This window comes from Sorex fumeus, unplaced genomic scaffold (genome assembly GCF_029834395.1).
Source record: "Sorex fumeus unplaced genomic scaffold, SorFum_2.1 ptg000034l, whole genome shotgun sequence".
In the NCBI taxonomy this organism is placed as follows: Eukaryota; Metazoa; Chordata; class Mammalia; order Eulipotyphla; family Soricidae; genus Sorex; species Sorex fumeus.
The window spans coordinates 22633836-22648199 of record NW_026606091.1 but is presented as its reverse complement, the minus strand read 5'-3'; positions in this window follow the sequence as shown (position 1 = coordinate 22648199).

Below are 14364 nucleotides of genomic sequence, written 5' to 3'. Positions count from 1 at the left end.
CTTTGGCAAGAGGCATACATAGAATCTACTTAAATGGGTCACAGCCTGATAGTTAATTTCCATTCATGGGTTTTGTTTCATTTTCTGGTGTCTCAGTTAGTTCTAAGATGATGCTTTAAATAGTTGTGAAGTCCTCCCTGGAGGTAGTCAGTTTCCATAGTGGTCCTCATTAACTTCTTGTGTCAGTATTTCTCCACCTTCCAAAGAGTCTTCAGCAGAATCTGAGCTATTCCCCTGGAATCCAACCAGCAAGCTGTTATCAGGATTCTCCAGCAGCCCCTGGATACCATTGCCAAAGAGCTGGCAAAGAATTTGTGGAAGGAAATGCCAGCCTTGCTGAGTCAGGCAACTTCTTCAACCCAAAATTATGGGGACTGCATTCACAGGACTACAGGAGGTGCAGGGAGGTGCTGTGTCTGGCTGGCTCATTCAAGCAAGGGCACTGTCCAGGGTTATGAAATGTTCCCACTTCACACAGAGAAGAACAGCAGAGTGCAGCCAGCAGGCATAGTTATGAGCCCTCTGCCTAGGTTCTGGAGTTTCTTTGGAATGATTAGACTGTGAATGAAAAAGTCCAAAGCTGAGGATAAACCAAGCCTGTGCTACTCACAAGTTCAATGCTAGTCTGAATGAGAGTGTCTGGCTCAGTTTAAGTAGTTTCCAAAGTGATTTTAACATGAAAGTTTAATTGAAACAAAGCTTTGTAGTCAAATTTGTTGGAGTTGCATAGTGACTCTTCAAGTTAACAGCTGTATGATCTTTGCCAAAATACCTCTGATGTTTAATCTGTATAATAGGTGTAAACTATGTCCTTTTTTGCTGTTGTTGTCATGGAGAGATATATGTAAAGACACTTGGCATCTAAAACAAGGAATGCATCTCTGCCATTCCCCCATTGGTTTTAATGTTGTTTAAGCCATAATATAATATAATACTCCCTTATGAAAATGAGTTCCAGTCTTGGTATTATACTTCTTACTCTCACTTTTTTAACTTCATTCTGGAAATTGGTCAGTTGTGATAACAACTGGTCCAGCAACCAACCCAAGACTTACTTCTGTGTTATCTGCTCTTCAGATATTATGTCAGTAAGTCATCATGATAACTCACCATGTGAGGTAGATATCATTACCCCTATTTAAAGATGAGGAATGAAGTTAAGGAAAACTAAATTAATTGCTCAAGGTTATTAAAACCAGGTAGTTGAATATGTGGAGTATAAACTCAGGTGTGACTAGTTCCAATACCGTGTGTGTGTGCGCATGTGTGCATGTGTGTGCGTGTGTGTGTGTATGTGTGTGTGTGGTACCAGGTATTAAACCTAGGACTTCATACATATAAGACAACTGTTTTACCACTGAGCTATATCCCTGGGCCCTATCCCCCAGGTTTTTTTTGAGGGGGCACACCCAGCAATACTCAGGGACTATTCCTGGCTTTGTGCTAAGCAGTGTCACCTGATGGTGCTCAGGGAACTATATGTGGTATTGAGGATGAAACCAGGTTCTGGGCAGAAGCTGCCACATGCAAGGCAAGTGCCTTACCTCTTGTACTATCTCTCTGACCCCCATGTTATCATTCGTGACGAATATGTTATTTGAAAGTTGTATCTCTTTATTTTTCCTTAATTGAAGAATTCGCACTGTACATAAAAGGTATCAAAAATATACCTTTTTTAATAAAGGAGTCCTTTTCAACTTTAAATATCTTAAGTAGTTTAAACAAGTTTGCTACCTTATTGAAACACAAATGTGGTTGAAATACAACCAGGAAATCATTCTGATAGAAGAAAATTACATTTTTTATTCTGTGTGGATTTTAGTGAATAAAATGCATTCTGTGGAGAAAAGAAAATAAATTATGTTTAAACCAAAGTCTGAGAGAACTAATTGCATAAATCTATGTAATTTAGAAATAATTACAGCACTTAAGGTCTTATTATTGTTTTAATATTCATGAAAATAAGGATTTGTGTACATGAAAGCTTGTTTGTGATTCTTTATAATTCCAGACACTGAACTCAGAAGTTATGTAATGCTCACCTGCTCCCATGTCATCAAATATGAGGATGGGAGAAATATGACACGTAAGAAATTTGAGGAAATAAAAATGTGGTAAAAATTCAGAAATTTAAGTTAACAAAACTATTCTGAAACCAAAGAAACAAATTTCAAATAAAGGGACAAAATGCTGAACATTTTCATGGCAGGGAAGAGGGAGGGTCTATCTATCTGTCAAGTTAATGCTATGCAAGGCTGTTGTTTGCTGCTACCCACGAGGTTATGCTAAAGTTCTTTTTCTTGGGTTCTGTTCAAAGGGACATGTTTTATCTGAATAGTAATATTACCAAATGTCATTTACAGCTTGAATTTGCTTTTCTAAAATTTTCCTCTCTCCTTTTTAAGTCAAGGTATGTCTTCACAGAACATTAAAAGCCTTGTTGACAGTAGTCCACACTAATTTAACAAACCAAGAAAATTCGGAATAAGCAAAGCATCTGAAAGCAATTGACTTAGTGTAATTTATACCAATGCCTTCAGAGAGAAATTAGAACATCTTATGTTGGTACCAAAAAAAAAGCACTTTTTGATAAACAGGATAAGGGCTACTTCTTTAAAAAGAAAGAGAGAAAAAGGAGAGAGACAGAGAGACAGAGAGAGATTTCTGCTCATCATTATGATCATTCTGTGAATTTGCCCTAAAGTGTCCAGTGACCTGACATTTCTTTATTCATGCATTTAATTGTACCCACTTAGAACCAATGATCATCTCCATTTTACTTGAAACATTACACTTGGCTCTCTTTCTAGTCCATGGGCTGTCAGGTTTACTCTATCTACCAACTACAAAGAATAAGATAAATTGGCCAGAGAGACAATACAATGGGTAGGGCACTTGCCTTGCATACAGCCAACCTGTGTTCAATCCCTGACACCACCTATGGTCCACTGAGCCCCACTAGGAGTGATGCTTGAGCACAGAGTCAGATGTAAGCCTTGAGATCATCAGGTATGACCCCCCCCCCAAAGAAAAGAATTTAGACATCTCAAAGTTTAGCCTTAAGATCTTTATTCCCTTGTCATAATTCATCTTCCAATACCATCCCAAGGCACTGGCACAACTCTAACTTTCAAATCAACATTTTTGCCATTACCTCTTTGTGAAAGGTACTCAGAGTCAATCATCTACTCACATCCTCCCTTGAATTGCTGATTGGAATCTCAAATTAGTCTGCCAATTTCAAGCTCCTGAGTCTCCACCAAGACATTTTCCTTCTTTTTGCTGACAACCCTCTTCATGAATTGTCTTCTATAACTTGGGAGATACGACTTCAGTTTCTCTTTTGTCCAGGCAGAAAAAAATATCTCTCCTATCTTTCCCGGAAATGCCACATCCATTGGAAAAACCTGTTGGCTTTACTTCAAAATAATATACATGAAAAATCTGAGCTCTTTTATTACCTCCAATGTCTTTCTCCTCACCCAAGCATCCATCATATCTTACTCCCTCACTTCAATTATTTCTGCTTATTTTGATATTTTAGTTTTTAACAATTTGTATTCCCTGCTCCCTTCCCCTTTTATTGTCATTGGATGTTGATGGCAGTGGTAGAAACTTGCCTGACTGTGATGCTCACCAAAGGTTGCACAGCCAGTTGTGGTGCTCTCACATTCAATCTCAGTGCTCTCCAAGATTCACACTCCTCTAGTTGAGGCTACACATATGCACCCATAGTTATTAAGTGTGGGGCTAAAACACATAAAGGGGCATATCCACTTATGTGAAGAACCCGCACACCTAGCTAGCTTAAAATAGTCTGTGGAGCTGGGAACTGCAGGGAGCTGAGTTGCAAGATTTCATGAATTTATGGGGAATGCCAGGGACTTGAACTCATGGCCACGTGTTTGCAAGGGAGGTTGTTCAGGACATTGTATTATTCTTTTAGATCCTTAATTACTTTTAATAACTTTCTGGTTAACCCTCTTCTCCTGGTTCAGTGCTCAGGGATTGCTCCAGGAGGACCTGGCAACCATATGTAGGGCCACGAACTCAACTAGGGTCTGCTGCCTACAAGTTAAGTTGCCTTTCCAGCTGTACTCTGTCTCCAGCCCTCTCCTCCCTTTTCCATGTCTTACTCTGCTCTCAACATGAGGACAGAATGGCATTTAAATTTTACGAGACTTCAAATCACTAGTTTCACTCAAAGATTTTAATGGGTCCTCATCTTCTTTCAGAATAAAATTAAAAGACAAAATGATGTACAAGTCTTCATAATATCTTTTTTCAAATTTTATTAAATCATCATGAGATTTGCACAAGCATTCATGTTTGGGTTACAATTACACAACGATCAAACACCCATCCCTCCACCAGTGCACATTTTCCACCACCAATATCCCTGGTATACCCCTCCTTTCCCACCCTCTCACTGCCTCCATAGCAAATAATATTCCCATACTCTCTCTCTACTCTTGGGCATTATAGTTTGCAATACAGATACTGAGAGGTTATCATGTTTGGTCCGTATCTACTTTCAGCACACATCTCCCATCCCGAACTCAACTCACTCTCACCTATTTTATTCCTTGCCTCTTCCCACCTTGGACATGGTCTGGGATTTCTGACTAGTTACCTCTCTCACTTCTCTTAGTTATTTGTTCAAGTGTTATCATTTTTGGATGGTTCTTCCTTGACTTTGCTTTCCTTCACCCCTGACATTCCCATTTCCTTTATTCTGCCTTGATCTCTCAATAGCATTTTCTATGGTGTTTTTCTGCACCTGGACACAAAACATTTTCACTGGTTTACTTGTTTATTTTTGGTCTCTGCATGAGAATATTATTAGATTCCAGATTTCCCAGGACCAGCAGACAAGTTCAGTAGTTTGCAAAAGCTGATTTATAGAAACATCCTGCCAGTTTAGGAAAATGTTATTGCAGCTAAACTCATGGTCTGCCTGGATCTCATAGCAGAATGGAGGGCAAGCACTGCCAGTCTTGATAAGTACAAGAATCTTTGTGTATACATATGTCATTTTGCCACCCCATGAAATATTTCTCCTCTTTTCACTGGTATGCAGGCACAAAAAGGTTAAATCCACTGGATTTGATGATTCCAAACTCCCACTTGAAAAAAATTGAAAAAAGTTCACGCACAATTTCACACCCACACATGCACTTTCTGACAAATATCAGAGACCTAACGAGATAATGATGAAATAGAACAAAAAAGTGTTTTAAACTGTAGCAATAATATAGTGGATAGAGCACTTGCCTTGCACATACATGGCCAACTTGGGTTCAATCCCTGATACCCAATATTGTTTCCCAAGCCCTGTCATGTATTTACTGTCATGAGTATTTACTGACCACAGAGCTAGGAAGAAGCCTTGAGTACAGCTGGGTGCTTCCCCCACCCCCTGCAACAACAAAAAAAGAAAAATTAAAAAATAAAAACATGTAAAGATTGGAGAGATAGTTCAGCAGGTAAGGCACTTGCCTTGCGTGCAGCTGACCCAGGTTCAAACCTCAACATCACTGTATGGTATCCTGAACCCTGCCAGGAGTGATCCCTGAGCACCAAACTAGGAGTAAGCCCTGAGAAACATGGCGTGTAACCCAAAGAACAAAAAACGAAAACATTTATTATTCAAGTATGTGACCAGTAAATTTTGAAGAGGAGCTACTTATAGTGAAAAGAAATCCAGAAGTTTCCATTCCTGAGATCCTGGGCACTCCCTCACCTCATTTTGTATGAAGGAACACAGGGCTGAAACTTGACTCAGGCTCACTGCCAATGCTCTAGAAGCAGTTGAGGTACAAAGCAAAGCCTTTGGGGATGCAGATGTATGAAAGTTTTAGCATCAGTGTTCATTCCTTCCCCCATAGATTGAGACTCCCTCATCTAAAATCCTTTCCTTTGGTTTCAAACACTCAGAGGCTGCAACCTGAAAACATGAGCTTTGGATTTTATTCCAGACCCTCGAACTTTGGCCTCCTGCTAATATGTTTTGTCCAGTAATGGGGTGGAGGGTGCTCTGTGGAGGAAAACAGTATTATCTTAAACCTCAGACCATCACTAAAGATCATCTTAATTTGTCCGGAAAACCCAAACATGTAGATGCAAATGAAGATTCAAGACACATGGCAAATAATGTAGCCCCAAACCACCTATTACTTAGCAAGTGCGAACACCTCAGCATCATTAGTGGTAAAGGGGGTGTATATTAAAACCACAATGATATCCATCAATTGAGAAATAAAGAGCAACTGACATTAAGTGCTGGTGGAAAGTGAAACAGTTGGAATTCACACGCATTTCTGGTAAGAATGGAAAATGAGGAGCTGGAGAGAAGTACAGGGCAAAGGCACTTTACTTACATGTGTCTCATCCCAATTTGATACCTGGTACCCCACAACACTACTAGAAGTGATCCCTGAACACAGAGCCATGAATAAGGCCTGAGGACTGCTGATGTGGCCTCAAAAATGATTTTTAATTTAATTTTATTATTTTTTAATTGAAATATAGTGAGATACACAGTTACAAGGTTGTTCATGATTGGGTTTCAGTTATACACCAACACCCATTCCTTCACCAGTGTACATTCCCCACTGATAGTTTGGAGATCTTACCGGGCACAGACAGAGGAACAGAGACAAATAAAAGTGAAGGAATATGGGCTGGGGTGATAGAACAGCAGGTAGGTTGTTTGCCTTGCACAAGGCCAACCCAGATTCGATTCCCAGCATCCCATATGGTCCCCCAACCACTGCCAGGAGTAATTCCTGGGTACAGATCCAGGAGTAACCCCTGTGCATCACTAGGTTGACCCAAAAAGCAAAAAAAAAAAAAAGGGAAGGAATAGGAGAAGATTATAGGAACTCCTGGGCAGGTGAGTTCTACCTGACTTCTGTTGAGATTGGGGTAAGGTCTCATCCTGGGAAAGACTGTGCAGGCTTTCAATTTGTCTTGGACGGGTAAAGGGAAAAAAGACCAGTGGGACCAGGGTGTGTTGGGTCTGGTCTTCTGATATCTGTAAGGATGGATATGAGGAAGCATGGAATGCAGGCTGGTGGCTTCCTGGCACCAGGTGAACACCAGGTGTTGAGGGCAGGTTGATCTTTGATTCTAGGAATTTGCTATTTCATCAGCTGATCACATTTTGGTCCTTGGGCAAACCATTTGGTACAAGCAAACCTTATACCCACCACCACGGTTCCCCATGATATGGACAGATAGCCAAGGATGTTGGCACAAGGAAGAGCATTTTCCATGGGCCCAGCTGCCTTACTAATTTAGTCAGTATTTAAAATCACCCCAACAAGAAGAGAGAAATAGACCTGTAACTTGAAGGAAGGATTTTGTTTTGCTCTTCTCAAAGTGACACGATTATCCAGCATAAAATTTTATACATGGTAGGTACCCAATACACCTTTGTTTTGTGCATAAATTCTTTGTCCTTAAGGTGTTCAATTTAGGGTCAGGAACAACAGTACAGTGGGGAGGGTATTTGCCTTGTATGAGGCCAACCTGGTTCAATCCCTGACATCCCATGGTCACCAAAGCACAACCAGGAATGATTACTGAGTGCATAACCAGGAGAAACCCTGATCACCACCAGGTCTGTCCCCCATGCCAAAAATAATAAATTTTAAAAGATTTTCAATTTAGTTCCTAATGCTGGAGCGATAGCACAACGAGTAGGGCATTTGCCTTGCACTAGGCCCATGCAACCGATCCAAGTTCGATTCCTCCGCCCCTCTCGGAGAGCCCCACAAGCTACTGAGAGTATCTCTCCCACTCGGCAAAGCCTGGCAAGCTACCCCTGACATATTCGATATGCCAAACACAGTAACAACAAGTCTCACGATGGAGACACTACTGGGCACACTCAAACAAATGGATGAAAAACGGGAGGACAGTGCAGTGCAACAGTGCCCTTAATTATTGAACACTAACTGAAAATGCTATGGCACAAGCCATAACAAATACACTGGAAGAGAAATAAGAACCATAACCTCATGTCTTTATATTTTTGCAGTGCCAGGGGGAATTATTTTTGTTACTTTAATGACAATGACTATAGAAATATATTTTATTCATTCATGTATTCAAAAGATATTTATTGAAAACCTCCTTTGCCCTAGATTTTATGCCAAATTGCCTAAATTATAGGGATATATATTCAAAAACAAAATTGTTAAATTTTCAAAAATATGTATTAGTCTTTGGCTTCCTAGTAAAGCCCCCTCTCTTTCCTATTTTTCTCTTGTAACAAAGTCAATTTTTTTTTCCCACAGATGGTTTGGAGCAGTGATTGGCAGCTGTTTTTTCTGTCACAGTAGACGCTCACCAGGAGGTATCTTGGGTTCAGTTCCAGTCTAGTGCAACAAAGTGAGTCACATGAGCCTATTGGCTTCCCAATGCATTTGAAAGTTATATTTAACTATACTGGGTGTGCTATGGCAGTATGTCTAAAGAAACAAAGCCTATATCTTAATTAAAATATTTTAGGAGGTGGGAGATAGTACAGAAGTTAGAAAGTATGCTAGGCACCTAAGAATAACCAGGTTCTGTCCTGGAACACCTGAGTACTGCCCATGGTGCCTGGGTATTCCCAACACCAGAATGTCTGGAGCAGCATCACATCCTCTGGTCTTTGCATTGAACCACTGGCTCAGTTGGCCACGAATCATCAGTGGTACCCCCTGGAACTCCTGAGTACCATTTGGGAGGCCAAAAAAAAAAGTTTATCAAGAGGTCCGGGATGCGGCTCAGTGACTGCGTACTGGCTTTGCATGAATGAATCCTGGGGTTTGATCCCTGGGACTCCTCAACAAAGTTAATCACCAAGCATGCTAATTATATTTTGATATTGATGGTGCACCATAAGGTATTTTCATTTTTATTTTTAAGGCATCTTCATACTACTGAGAAATGTAGCTCATAAACTATAGACTGAAAGTTGAAATTGTTTCATGAACTCTGGACCGCAGAATGAATGTTATGGTTACAAGCAGGAAGCTAACATCAGTCTCCTTACACATCTTTATATGAACTTTTGGGTAACCAGACACATTGTCAATGACAGAATTACTTGAGAGAAATCTTTTCTAAAAGTAGGTCTCAACATTGGACCTACTTAACTTTAAAATATTCAGCATACTATTATGTAAACAGATGTGCTGTCATCTAAACTTTGTGTTGTATTTATAGATTATGTATAATCAACTTCATCTCATTCTAAAGGGCCCTCGGATTTTCAGAACAGTAAATGAACATTGGTTTCAACTTTGTGGGACCTGCACTAGCCCTAGCAAATGTGTCACCTGTCCACTGAAACACTGAAGCCAGTTACCGACTTTTCCTCTCTGCAAAATGGCATCACCTAAAAATAAAAGTCTGTTCTGCTTACACTAAAAATATGATGACCACCTACCTTGGTTAGTCCAGGAAGCCAGTCTGCGCCTGAGTAGGAATTCCCAAGATCATTTTCTCCAATGTAAGGAAAGCTGGCAAACAACTCCTTTAAAATTGAAGAGACACCAGAACTTGCTCTGGATTAAGCTTTTGCTTAAAGGAATTTTGTGACTGGCTTGGTCCAGAACAATAAAACTTTCTTTGCCGGGGGTATGGTGCCGCCAGCAGGTCAATCTGTACCTGTGAGGCCAGTGCATCAGCAGCCTCATGGCGCCTTCAGACTTCCAGATACCCCAAAATTGCTGCTGTGCCTTTGGCCAGACCCCAAAAACTTGGGGCAAAGTTTACCAAGAAAGTAAACGGCCAAAAGTTAGGTATGTGGGAAACATACCCACAAACCACCTCCGGCTCAGCTATATAATTGGAGGCAAGGCCTCTTTGGTTCCTGATTGAACTGCTTAATGGACATGATCCCAGAGACTCAGAAACGAATCTCAGAACCCAGTGGCTTTAGGTAGAAATGCGTCTGGTCTATGCAGTAGGCTACCGGTGCTGGGTCAACCCAGGTGGGAATAGGTTTCGTGCCTTGGCCTACTCCCCCTGGCGGCCCAGTGGCCGCCATCCGTCTGAGGCCACTGGATAGTCACATTTGGGCCCCCAGTGACGAGACACACACGGCCTCACGGGATGAGGGTGGAGCCGGGCTTGTCCTCCCCACCCCAACGAGACCCCAAGTCATCATCCACGAATGGCCTCTCTGACTCCTGATCAAGCTGCTTAATGGTCATGATCCCAGAGACTCAGAAACAAATCTCAAAACCCAGTGGCGTTTGGCAGAAATGCATCTGGACTGCACAGTACGTTACTGTCGCCTGGCCACCCCAGGGAGGAAAGGGTGTTGTCCCTCCGCCTGCTCCCTCTTGGCGACTTGGTGGCTGTCATCCTCCAGAGGCCATTGGACAGTCAGGCTTGGGCCCGCAGTGACGAAACTTGTTGGGTCTCACGGGATGTGGGGGGAGGTGGAGCCGGGCCTGTCCTCCCCACCCTAACGAGACCCCAAGTCATCGCCCACAAACGGCCTCTCTGGCTCCTCATCAAGCTGCTCAATGGCCTTGATCCCAGAGACTCAGAAACAAATCTCGAAGCCCAGCAGCTTTTGTCAGAAATGTGTCCGGACCCCGCAGTAGGTTGCTGTCACCGGGCCACCCCAGGGAGGAAAGGGTTCTGTCCCTCCGCCTGCTCCCTCTTGGCGACTTGGTGGCTGTCATCCTCCAGAGGCCATTGGACAGTCAGGCTTGGGCCCGCAGTGACGAAACTTGTTGGGTCTCACGGGATGGGGGGGAAGGTAGAGCTGGGCCTGTCTTCCCCACCCCAATGAGACCCCAAGTCATTGCCCACGAATGGCCTCTCTGGCTCCTCATCAAGCTGCTCAACGGCCATGATCCCAGAGACTCAGGAGCAGATCTCGAAACCCAGTGGCTTTTGGCAGAAATCCCTCCAGATTTAAGTGTTAAAATTTCAGAACTTCAAAACCACATGGCCCTGCTCAGCCACATGACATCATATGTTATTCATAACCAGCAATAGAACACAAATTGTCTATTGTTGCCTTTTCAGCAGATCTGAGTGTTGGGGTAAAATCTTAAATAGTGGTGGGTCTGGTGTCGAAATAGTGAATGTGATCAAAGTAGAGAGAGAGTAATGTGGAAATCATCTGCCCCACAGGCAGGAGGAGGGTGTGGGATGGGGGTATACTGGGATTTTTGGTGGTGGAGAATGGGCACTGGTGAAGGTACGGATGTTTCACTGTATGACTGAGACTTAGACCCAAAAGCTTTGTAACTGCTCTCACGGTGATTCAATAAATAAAATTATAAAAAATGGAAAAAGAAAAAAAAGTAAGGTGGAGTTCATGCACAATTCAATCAGCTAATCAGTGGCTGAATAAATAGCAGTACTCCTACAAAAAAAAATTTTAAAAAACTTTCTTTGCATCAGCACATTATAAGCCTATATCTCTCTCTTATCATTTGTGCATTTACAGGAGTAGTAGTTTTAATTTCCTTTATGAACCTCTCTCTCTTTTTTTTCATGCACTAACAACTCATTTCATTTCATTTTCATTTCATCATCCTGTTAATCGTCGATTGCCTCGAGCAGGCCCCAGTAACGTCTCTTTCATCCTAGCCCTGAGATTATATTCACGGCTCTTTAGGAGAATGAGACCCATCATTGTTACTGGTATTTGGCATATTTGGTAGGCCACGGGGAGTTTGCCAGACTCTGCCCTGTGGGCAGGCTACATTCGAAAGCCTGCAAGTTTGTCCAAAGTAGGAATGAGATAATAAGATGTCATAAAGAAAAGTTCTGATAAGATGTCGCGCGGCCGCGAATGCGGCCGCGCGGTTCCGGGATCTGGATTTTATAGTCTCTGAGTCTTGGCCGCTGATGGGATTACACGGCGCCAGGGGGCCAGGTGGTGGGTGTGACCCCCGCCTACTGGAATTTGGAGGATCTGGGTGGAAGATGCTCGACTCCAATTCGAGTAGGCTTGGAGGTCTCGGCCCCGGAACCCGCGTGGCTTTGTCCCTCTGCCAGTACCTTCAGGTGTGCGGAGAGTGGTCTCAGCATGGTGGTGGCTGGTCCTGGAGGTCTCCGGCTGCCGTAGCCCTGGCCGGGGCGGGGAGGAAAGCTCAACCCACTCCCCTCCAAGGGACTCCGGGAAGGAATACCGAGGCGCGGGGGCAGAGACTGCACTGCTCTCGTCCGGGATCTGGATTTTATAGTCTCTGAGTCTTGGCCGCTGATGGGATTACACGGCGCCAGGGGGCCAGGTGGTGGGTGTGACCCCCGCCTACTGGAATTTGGAGGATCTGGGTGGAAGATGCTCGACTCCAATTCGAGTAGGCTTGGAGGTCTCGGCCCCGGAACCCGCGTGGCTTTGTCCCTCTGCCAGTACCTTCAGGTGTGCGGAGAGTGGTCTCAGCATGGTGGTGGCTGGTCCTGGAGGTCTCCGGCTGCCGTAGCCCTGGCCGGGGCGGGGAGGAAAGCTCAACCCACTCCCCTCCAAGGGACTCCGGGAAGGAATACCGAGGCGCGGGGGCAGAGACTGCACTGCTCTCGTCCGGGATCTGGATTTTATAGTCTCTGAGTCTTGGCCGCTGATGGGATTACACGGCGCCAGGGGGCCAGGTGGTGGGTGTGACCCCCGCCTACTGGAATTTGGAGGATCTGGGTGGAAGATGCTCGACTCCAATTCGAGTAGGCTTGGAGGTCTCGGCCCCGGAACCCGCGTGGCTTTGTCCCTCTGCCAGTACCTTCAGGTGTGCGGAGAGTGGTCTCAGCATGGTGGTGGCTGGTCCTGGAGGTCTCCGGCTGCCGTAGCCCTGGCCGGGGCGGGGAGGAAAGCTCAACCCACTCCCCTCCAAGGGACTCCGGGAAGGAATACCGAGGCGCGGGGGCAGAGACTGCACTGCTCTCGTCCGGGATCTGGATTTTATAGTCTCTGAGTCTTGGCCGCTGATGGGATTACACGGCGCCAGGGGGCCAGGTGGTGGGTGTGACCCCCGCCTACTGGAATTTGGAGGATCTGGGTGGAAGATGCTCGACTCCAATTCGAGTAGGCTTGGAGGTCTCGGCCCCGGAACCCGCGTGGCTTTGTCCCTCTGCCAGTACCTTCAGGTGTGCGGAGAGTGGTCTCAGCATGGTGGTGGCTGGTCCTGGAGGTCTCCGGCTGCCGTAGCCCTGGCCGGGGCGGGGAGGAAAGCTCAACCCACTCCCCTCCAAGGGACTCCGGGAAGGAATACCGAGGCGCGGGGGCAGAGACTGCACTGCTCTCGTCCGGGATCTGGATTTTATAGTCTCTGAGTCTTGGCCGCTGATGGGATTACACGGCGCCAGGGGGCCAGGTGGTGGGTGTGACCCCCGCCTACTGGAATTTGGAGGATCTGGGTGGAAGATGCTCGACTCCAATTCGAGTAGGCTTGGAGGTCTCGGCCCCGGAACCCGCGTGGCTTTGTCCCTCTGCCAGTACCTTCAGGTGTGCGGAGAGTGGTCTCAGCATGGTGGTGGCTGGTCCTGGAGGTCTCCGGCTGCCGTAGCCCTGGCCGGGGCGGGGAGGAAAGCTCAACCCACTCCCCTCCAAGGGACTCCGGGAAGGAATACCGAGGCGCGGGGGCAGAGACTGCACTGCTCTCGTCCGGGATCTGGATTTTATAGTCTCTGAGTCTTGGCCGCTGATGGGATTACACGGCGCCAGGGGGCCAGGTGGTGGGTGTGACCCCCGCCTACTGGAATTTGGAGGATCTGGGTGGAAGATGCTCGACTCCAATTCGAGTAGGCTTGGAGGTCTCGGCCCCGGAACCCGCGTGGCTTTGTCCCTCTGCCAGTACCTTCAGGTGTGCGGAGAGTGGTCTCAGCATGGTGGTGGCTGGTCCTGGAGGTCTCCGGCTGCCGTAGCCCTGGCCGGGGCGGGGAGGAAAGCTCAACCCACTCCCCTCCAAGGGACTCCGGGAAGGAATACCGAGGCGCGGGGGCAGAGACTGCACTGCTCTCGTCCGGGATCTGGATTTTATAGTCTCTGAGTCTTGGCCGCTGATGGGATTACACGGCGCCAGGGGGCCAGGTGGTGGGTGTGACCCCCGCCTACTGGAATTTGGAGGATCTGGGTGGAAGATGCTCGACTCCAATTCGAGTAGGCTTGGAGGTCTCGGCCCCGGAACCCGCGTGGCTTTGTCCCTCTGCCAGTACCTTCAGGTGTGCGGAGAGTGGTCTCAGCATGGTGGTGGCTGGTCCTGGAGGTCTCCGGCTGCCGTAGCCCTGGCCGGGGCGGGGAGGAAAGCTCAACCCACTCCCCTCCAAGGGACTCCGGGAAGGAATACCGAGGCGCGGGGGCAGAGACTGCACTGCTCTCGTCCGGGATCTGGATTTTATAGTCTCTGA